The sequence below is a fragment of the Morone saxatilis genome, unplaced genomic scaffold, assembly GCF_004916995.1.
Source record: "Morone saxatilis isolate NCDOM2014 unplaced genomic scaffold, NCSU_SB_2.0 Contig14, whole genome shotgun sequence".
Classification (NCBI taxonomy): domain Eukaryota; kingdom Metazoa; phylum Chordata; class Actinopteri; family Moronidae; genus Morone; species Morone saxatilis.
In genome coordinates, this window is record NW_023339696.1 from 13,675,784 (window position 1) to 13,685,509 (window position 9,726).

The following is a 9,726-nucleotide window of genomic DNA, read 5'->3' on the forward strand; positions in this document are numbered from 1 at the left end:
TGTTAAAGGGCACACTTCTCTTTCTTGTATGGTTTATATAGGTGTAGCTGTGAGGCCTGATCTTATTTTGCACATTTGAGCGGGCCTCCGATCCTTTCAGGTTCCCTCTGCACTGAAGATAGAAATCATTACGTCACACAGCTTCTCATCTAATCTGTTGGCATCACAACACCCATGCAGAGGAGATACACAGCAGTACTGAAAAGGGGTCCCATGTACAACCCTCAACATAAACCTCAACATCTGACTGTTTGAGTGTCACTGCAAGCAGATGGTGAAAGTAGGAAAATAAGCCAGACAGCAATTCCAAATGCCACAATGGAGAATGAACTTTTTGAAAGGGAAGGGTGTAAGGAAAAGGCTGAGACACCACTGTACAAACTGATGAAGTGAACTGTTATGCCAGCTGTTAAAGCTGCCAATGCAATATGCACCTAGCCGCACCTAGAATAGAGGAAATAATGTGCTAACTTGGATTTTACATGATTCATCCACATTTTATTAAAGTGATTTTGTTACTTGAAATCCCTGACACTGATCATTGAGACGTTCACATTCCCTGCATTGAAGGTAATTACAACTTTCTCACCTTAAAGAACTTCATGAACACTAAATGCATGAAATGTCTGTGTTCACTCAGTATGACAGGATCAGGGCCAGGAGAAAAAACTACTTACTGACCAACTGCACATGAATGCAGGTCTTACATTAATCAAGTTATTGCAGTGTTTGAAAGAGCATTCTCTCAAATTTCCTGTCTTAACCAGATTTAAATATCCGTCTTTGGAGTGCAAGAGAGAGTCAAACATCCAGTATACACACATATATTCATTTTAGATGTAGCCTATATCAGGGGAGAGTGATACAATTGATACTTTTTGGGGCATGGGTATGTCAAAAAAGTTACTCATGAAATGTGAACACAGCTTGATGCTGGACAAAAGGCCACTGCAGTCAAATTCTCATCATAAAGATCCCTGTTCTCCCATCAGCTGGTGGGACAGACCATACTGGGAACATAGCCAAAGGCAAGAAATAACTTCTGAATGTGTGTGATGGACACTCTCCATGCAGCTCACTACATTATGGGAAGAACAGAGATTTATAAGAATAGCATGGATAGATAAGGCTTACACTATCAAACAGCTGTGGAAGACAAAAGTGAATAGTCATTCTATCCAGGTAGTAGAGGAGAGTGACTTTTGCCCTTTGATAATTATCAACCATTCACACATTCCTTTCTCTTGAGCTCAGGGTGAGCATGCACAGCCTTGGGGTGTACCGTGTCTGCTTCCTTCTCATTTCCATTGCAAAAGGCTACTAATGAGCAGTCACTGACACAGGGTAGCTGATCAACCTGGAATACACAAGGTTAAAAAAAGGTTCACTCACTCTAAAAAGTCGAAGAATGTGAGAAATCAGTGAAAGCCTTTGAACATCTTACCTCAAAGTGTGAATAATGTGTAGGGGACATTTGTAGGTTGTGACAGGAATGCTATTTTTAAAACCTCACACTTTTGCTTTAATGTCTCTGACTTCCCTGCATGTGACATCCTGATGTGCATTGTCCTATTTGTGCCATTGTCACTGGGTCCTATTAGCCTTGTTAGCTTGTGTTTTCTATTTCTCCATCTAAATTTATTGAGGTGTCTCCCTATAATAAACTCAATGCACCTCTCACAATGACTATGCATATTTCCCACTCAGTGCCCAGGAGTCTAAACGGTCTATGCACAGTACTTTGGTAGAGAGATAACATTGCTATTTACAATATAAATACAGCCTTAACTGCTCAACATTGCAAATATGGGTTAAAAACAAACCATTTTAATTGTTTCACTTTCATTCTGTTAATATCTATTAGACTGAAACAACATGAAGTGGTTGGTATTAAAGCTTTTATTATGACTTATTTTCTAATTTCTTTTTTTCATATTAGAGTTCATGACACAGACTCCGCCTTTAAAGGGTGAAGGAAATGAGCTCGGGCCTGTGTGAGCGGCCCCAAGCTGGCAGCCTGTGTCTTTAAGGAGCCATGTAAAGAGGGCGTGTTCAAGCACACTACCGAGGCAGGAGGATTGTGGTGAGTTATTGCGCTTCAGAGCAGCCGCACCGCTTCTGAGGATGCTGTGACAGCAACAGAAACATATATTTGAAAAAAACAGAGACGTCTGCGTTTAATATATTTATTTGGATTCCCGAGAGTTGAATTGAGCGGGCTTATTTTTTTTTTCGTCTCCTTTTGTTTGATGATCGCAACCCCCCCCCCCTATTGTCAACCTGCTGGGGGCCTAAAAGTGAAGCAGCACCCGGCTTTATGAATGGGATGCTCGGTAAGTGCGTGGGCTTCAATGTGTGTACTTGCACTTCAAACTTCCACGACATGAAATGTATCTTTTTTTTCCCCTGGCAGCTCAGATGTGTATTTGACAGAGCGGCTTTATTCAGCGAGTCAGCAGAGACGCACAGTGCGCACAAGGCAGCTGACTCTTTTGTGGTCAGCTACTTATTGTTCTCCTGCCATTGACCCACCCAGAATCAGAGCTTTATTGTTATGGGATCGAATCACTGCACAGTGATACATGCAAGAGTGGATTGAGTGCTGTCAAATGGACACTTAGACGTATTTTTGTGCTCTCTGAAGCGTTTCTCTTTTGAGGTATGTAAGTGGTCTCGCTAGAATCGAGCTTATTTGTTTGTAGCCCCTCAGCAACATTATTAATCTCTTATTGATATTAGCTCATTTGGGAATGCTTTGAAGCTGGAATTGATGCATTGATTTATGTCCTTTTTTTTACTTTCACTTTTCACCAAAAGAAAATTCTCATAGGCCTTATAGGAGATATTCAGCTTCAAAATATTCCAAATTAGGCCAAACATGTGGTTGGATGACATTTTGATTTGCAGTGCATATTGAGTGAATGTGATATACCTGTACAAATGCATGTTTTTTCTCAGTACTAATACATTTAAACTTAATCAGTGAGTGAAGTGTATTTTCTTGCTAGTACAGGATCCTGAATTGGCACAGATGACAAAAAAAATCATATATTGCATACTTTGTCTCCCAGAATGCAATGCACGCCTGTCCTGTTTGTCTAGTTCATTACCCACGTATCCCAGTCCTGTTTGCTAGGGTCACAGTGGCATCTGATGGTGCTCATTGACTGGGATAATAAGGCGATGGGCCTTAGGCTTGTTGGCCATCACTCCGTCACCGCCATGCTGATAAGAGCTCCTCAGCAATTGTTTAAGGAGATAATATTATCAGAGGTCTCCGCTTGTGAGGCAAATTGAGTGGCTTTCTTTTGTTTTCACAGGCTTAAATACAACTTTTGACCTGTCTTATCCGAAACACGCAGAGGCTCTTTTTGTGTGAGATGTCAACTCATTCACTCTGATGGATTTAGGTTGACGACACAGCAAACAAGCATCACCAAGATTTATGTGTCACAGGCTTAGCTTGTTTACTTTTTCCCCCCCAGAAGTGCCTCTGAAATGGCTTTCAGAACAGGCAACACATTTTAACTAGCCCGCACAGGTTCTGCTTGCACTACTTTCTTCTGTTTCTTAAATTACAAAGCATCTAATTGCCTGCAGGAGACATGTGTTTAGTGCCTGAAGGTGAAAGTAATCCTTCCTCCGTGTGGTGTTGGACACTTTGCCAATGCCAAGCACTCTGTTATTGGGCACAACACAGTGTTGTAGACAGTGTTAGCTGGCTCGTAGCCCAGAGAACACAACCTGCTCAGAATTTAGTTGACTAAAGTGAGCGAGTTTGTGCAGCTTACTTTCATTTTTTTTTTTCTGTGGTGATGCTAAAGTGCAACTTTAGTGTGTCATTTGTGGTCGGCGAGTGTAAAGTCCTGCATCCATGTTTGAACATGTCTGCAGCTTGTGTGCTCATTTGAGGCAATGTGTGTGTCCCGTCCAGCCCCTTCACATTCCAGGAAATACCAATATAAACTGTTTTTTTTTTTTTTCCTGGAATGCCTCTGAGGATGGTGATAGTGAACTTTTGGATTATTATAGAGGATGTGAGCGGTCTTTTTGAAGGATGTGTAGCATAAATAACATGTTTGGTTGTTATTGTTGCTCTTAGTTATTACCACATAAATCCCATCTTGGTGGGAAATGTATCAGTTGTAGAAAACTTTCATTCTGACAGAAGACAATTTATGGATGATGTTTGACTTGTGACACAAAGCAACATTTCAATAGTACAATGTCACCTATTTTTTTTTTTTTCTAACCTTGTCTCAACATGAAATTCTAGGGGCGTCTCATATGTCAGTGTATTCATGCTGTGTTTGTTCCTGAGTCTTTTGTTTGGTGGCATTGTTTTCTGGTGTTATCCAGCTTGCTGCATTGTGACCCGGTGGGCTCGAGTTGGTGTTATGAGGCAGAGGAAATGTTTATTCTTTCTCTGCCATCCTGTTTCCTTGTCACTATAGTTGTAAATACTGGATGCAGTACATATCGGCGTGGCAGCAGACAATGACAGGGGCTTATCGTTTTAAAACTTCGCAAAAGTCATGATGGCAGACCAGATGACTCTAGGGTTTTTTGACAAGTAAGTCAATTTTGGTCTCAGTTTGAACATTTGGCTATTTGATTTGATTTATATTAATCAATCAATTGAAGATTCAATTCCGAAAGAGAACCCATGAATAGTCAACTTATTATCTACTTAGTGAGTCTGCTGCTATATACGCAGTTGTGTCCTGTATTTTTCTTGTAAGAGAAAAAAACCCCTCCCCTGTTGGATAGCTGCTTCTTTGGCTTCCATCCAGCCTGTTTATTTTGTTGCTTTTCTGCTGTTCTGACCCTATAATTATGGCACTCTCACACTTTAAAGCAAGTTTCTCTGGATCCCATCATTTTCCCGCATTCTTTCCACTGAGAAGCAGCACCGGTTTCCACTCGAGAGTTTCAAAATATACAATAACCTTGCTCGTGTTCTGCAGCCCTAAAGAGATACCTGGCCCGGTCTGTCAGCCTGCCCTGGGCAATGATACGGACACCTGGGCCCGAGGCCGGAGCTGTCATCAGCGGTGACTCAGAAGATCCGGTTGTGTTCGGCTTCTACAATAATTAAATATCGCTGAACCTGAGGCGCTGCATGTACTGATACATGTTTCATTCAGGCCTGTTGTTGAACACACAGTCCCAGCACTGTCCAACAGCACTGTAGGTTATTAAAACTGTGTGTTGATGGAGATATGAGCGGTGTTTGTTTGGTTAGCCCATCAGTAATACAGTACGATGGAGGACAGCCATGTTTACATTATGAGTGGTCAGGAAGGGCAGGCTGAGTAGATTTCCGCAGAGATGGGAAGGTTTACTGCCTTATTTTCTCCCTGCCCTTCCTGTGGATGTACCCCTTAACAAGCCAATGCATTTCTCCATAAAACACTTACGACTATGTCTGCGTAATCAAGGATTTTGAGAAGCAGCGGGCTAATTGCTGAAGTAATACGTTGGCATTCTGTACTCGGATGTCTCTGAGGAGACAAGGGGGGCAGTTAATGATGACCTGGAGCTGGCCCTTGATCCTGCAGGTCCAGCTGGATAAGAATGAAAAAGCCGGGAAGATTTTAGCAATCTCTCTAAACACAAAATAATGTTAAGTGGTTATTTCTGGCATGCGTTTGTGTTGATAATGCCAATGTTGTGCTTTCTGCACAGTCTCTCTGATATGTTGAGACACTCTAAATGCCTGAGTGGTGCCAATTTCTGCCCCACCACCACCCTTTTTTGTATTTAGATACCATGCCCAGCACACAGATGACGTTGATGTTGAGCCATGCTGGCTGACATTTCAGTTGCATGTCTGTAACTTTTTTTCAAATCAGAGACGATAGCACAGAGCAGGGATAGACAATACTGTTTGTGTATAAATAAAGGGAATTGTAGATACATGAAAATGATGTTTATAAGTCTTGTTTAGCCCAGAGAATGCTCTTCACTCTTGAGCGTGTCAGAATGGAGTACAGCATTCTTGTCTGCCATCCGCTGTTTGTGTCTGTAATAAAAGCTGTCAGTTTCATCAAAGTGGAGGACGGAGAGGAGAGATGGAGTGTCATCGCTGGAGGCTGTGTTGGCTGTAAATGTAAAAGAGACAAGTCATCTCCTCTCGGGTATCAGAGGTCAGCTGGTACACGTCGAGCTGACTCGCTGCAGGCCTGTTCTCTGCCAAGAACCCTTTCATTGGCTGTCGGGGCTCTTTTGAATGCTGCTCTAGTCCTGGTCATCATCCATCCATCACTTTTCCCTCCTTCTCGCTCGCTTGTCTGATCTGTTCGTGCTCTTTTATAGTTGGCATATTGATGATTATGATGACGCTTTCAAGGTTTAAGTGTTGCTCCTTTTTTTATGCAGCTACTGTTTCACACTGATTATAAGGAATTAACAGTCTGTTCAGTTGAGTAATCATTTCTGAAAAATGTTATTTTTAAACGCTGTTACGGTTATTTTCAGTTTGTTCTTCCAGCCCAAGCTGCTTACCTCAAATATTCCACTCCTCGATCTAAGGATAGCTACAGATTTAGCACTCACTGATACGATTGCCAATTCAAAAGAAAACCTTACAGGCACTTATTAGCAGGAAAGCTCTAACAATCTGTTGTGCTTTGATCCTTAATAAGCAGAATGTCCCGCTGGGTGAGGTGTGACATTAGCATAACAGACCGTCTCACACTAACTCGCCAGGTATGAGTGGGGATGGAAAAAACACTGACATGTGAGTTTTTTTTTGCTGTCTGTGTTATCGACTCCTTCCTGTTCTCAGAGGCATCGCTTTTGGTTTTTAGAGAAGCCATATAAGTATTGTTTTATTTATATCCCTATGGTAAGGCAGATAGAAAACAGTCGTGTATCTATGTAGGCAATTTCCCGATTTGATTATATGTCGATCTAGGTATTATGATTTCTCTTGTCTATGAAATGTCTGAAAACAATGAAAAGTTTCCATCACAGCTTCCCAGAGCCTAAAGTGACTTGTACTGATTAATGATTATCAAAATGGTGGTCTATGAACAAATCGTTTCATCTCTATATCTCTCAAAGTGTGTTAAAACAGGTTGGTCACAAACAAAAGAAGCAGGCTTGCTCTGGCCAAGATTGGTGTGAACAGGACCTGGTCAGTCAAAGTCCATTACCTTGCTTGGCCATTTCCTCATCATCAATTCCAGCATTTCACAGCACTACATTTCAAATCGGCCTTGCTCTTTAGACCACAGAGGATTTACACTTTGATCAAAATGAGCCCTTGGCTTTCTTGCAGTATTGGAACTTCATGGTGAAGAATGCCATGGAAAATGGGTTTGTAGGGCAGGGAGGACACTCAAGATACCCTTTGGGTCAACAACTTGATCTGAATCCACAACCCCGCAAGCAAATGGCATGCTGCTTAGTGACCTAAATGGGCTAATTAAGCAACAGCTAAATCTGGCTTTTATATAAGTAGGAGGGCTTTATTTGTAAATTTTCATTAGAGCTGTATTTTCTCATTGCTGTATTTATCTCAAAGGGCAGCATTAGCTGGATGTCTGTTGTTCCCTGTCTGTGTGATTGAGAGATAATGTGATTTTCACTGTTTGTCCTTGGGCTGCTCCTCCTAAATGAGATATTCAGCCCGGCTAACTAAGTTGCATCGCAGATACCTATCTTTTAGGGGCCATTTGTCTGCTTAATTACTGGAGCATGTGTGCTATTACTGAACAACTGTATACCTCTTCCTGGTGGTGCACTTTTAAACATATGGGAATGAATGAGAGTTTTCACTAGCAAATGGGATGTTTGCAAATGGTATGATCGTCGGGGTGATTTCTGGGCAGAGCAGTTTGTCAAGAGGAAACCAGCTATTTCAGTCCCTGTCTGTCCACACAGATTTGAGTGCATGTGGCCTCCCACCCCCTTATGTCATTTCACCCTCGGGTCATGCGGTTGTCCATCCAGGTCAGTGCCTTCAAATGAGGCAGACAGAAAGCCCCCCCCCCACCACTACAACCTTTTACCCACTGCAGCAGCTACCCTCTGTCAGACACTAGAATACACACTGGATGAAATAAGTACCAAGAAAACGCATCAATACTCAATTAAGGAAATGGACCATTAGTCATGTTTGAGAGTGAGTGTGTGTGTCTGTCTGTAAGTGATCTCTTGTGTATTTGTGTTAACCGGCCTTGTGTGAGAGAAGTGAAAAGTAATGTTGGTCTTAAGCACAAATTATCCAGGATGTCAATATTTTTTTCTCATATTGAACAAGAGTCTTTGTCACGCAAGTAAATTCAGTCTGCTGATGTTTTTTTCTGTAAGCTGAGCTTTAAATCTTAAATATTAATTTTGGTAGTGTTTTTTGAATCATACACATGCTTTAGCTATGACTCAAAAAAACACTTCCTCTTGTGTAGCATCCTCTCTGCAGAGTTAAGAAATAGCTGCAGCATTTCCTTTTGAGATTCAAAATTCTCCCTCATGAATATATAATATAACCGTCTGATTTAGTGCTCCCTTTTTCGTGCCTTTTGAGTAAAAGAACCCCCTATTTACCTCCTTCCTAAGTTATTTCTGTGCCTTTCCCTCAGAATTGGGTGTGTATATTCTTCCCACAAAGTAGTGGCTATAACCATATGATATTTAAGCAGTTTTAGAACCCTCCTTGGACCCAGGCTTGGTATTTATATTGATAATTGAGTTATGTGATCTATAAACAGAACTACCATTACATTCCCATGACATAAATACATTTGGGTAAATGGGTTGGAATATCATTTACGCAAGCAGATGTGAAAAGATGAGAGAAGTGAAGCAGTATTGGCGGCAGATTGGAAACCTTCCCAGTGTGCTTAAGTTTATCACAGTGTGTTTACATGCATGCTTTTTACTCTGGTAGTTGAGACATACCACATCATGACTGGTCCGTCATCTTTAAAATTGCCAGAGCTAAAGGTCTCTAGGTCAGTATGCAGTGTGTGTTAGTTTTCTGAGAAGCTTGTAGACAGGTTATGATTTTGCTGTCAAAAAGAAATGATGCAGATGTGCTTCGTTAGCTCGTCCTGTCGGTTTCTGTCCCACATTCTGTGTCTCCACTGGGGCTCTGCTGCAGCCAGACCCTGAGTGTTGTGAAAGTCTGTTTATAAAGTCCCCCCCCCCCCCCCGTCTGTGACCCCGTAGTTCCCACGCTAACTGCTGCCTTCTCAGGCCTTTTCCCCTTTTTTCATTCACGTGTAAACCCACACGTGCATGCACGCACACTTGTGCAAAGACACACAAAGCTATAAATATAGGAGGCCACCATATCAGTTTTGATGTAAAAGGTGAAGGTTTGTGCTGCTGCATGCAGAGCTACTGGATCGGATTTAGCTTACGTTGATGAAGAACCTGTGTCCTGGCAATGGGCACATTGAGCTGTTGAGAATGATCCTGGCCTAGTGGAGGACAGAGGACTAGGAGGCAGGCTTTCACCAGCTTCCCTTGTTTCATCCGCTGGATGCTTTCCCTCGTCTGTTTATGCCACCCAGAAGCAACTAGTCAGTTGTTTTTTTGGCTGGGTGTGAATTATTTCCCCTCATTATATCACCCCCAAAAAATCTGTACATGCAGCTTCAATAATAAATATGTTTCTGCAAAAAAAGTTTCCTTGTTTGTGTGTTTTGGCACAAAACCATTTGCAGTTCATGGAAAGTTTTCACATTGTGTCTAAGCCTCAGTTATACTTGTTAT

General features: G+C 41.8%; 1 protein-coding gene across 1 annotated transcript in view; it reads left to right on the forward strand.

The window, feature by feature from the left end:
* Positions 1-2,070: 2,070 nt before the first annotated feature.
* The window catches only part of cdc42ep4a (CDC42 effector protein (Rho GTPase binding) 4a), a 12,578-nt gene continuing 4,922 nt past the window's right edge, over positions 2,071-9,726 (forward strand). The window contains exon 1 of the mRNA XM_035655779.1: positions 2,071-2,333. The gene's annotated coding sequence lies outside the window, so the exon portion shown is untranslated. The remainder of the gene's footprint in view (positions 2,334-9,726) is intronic.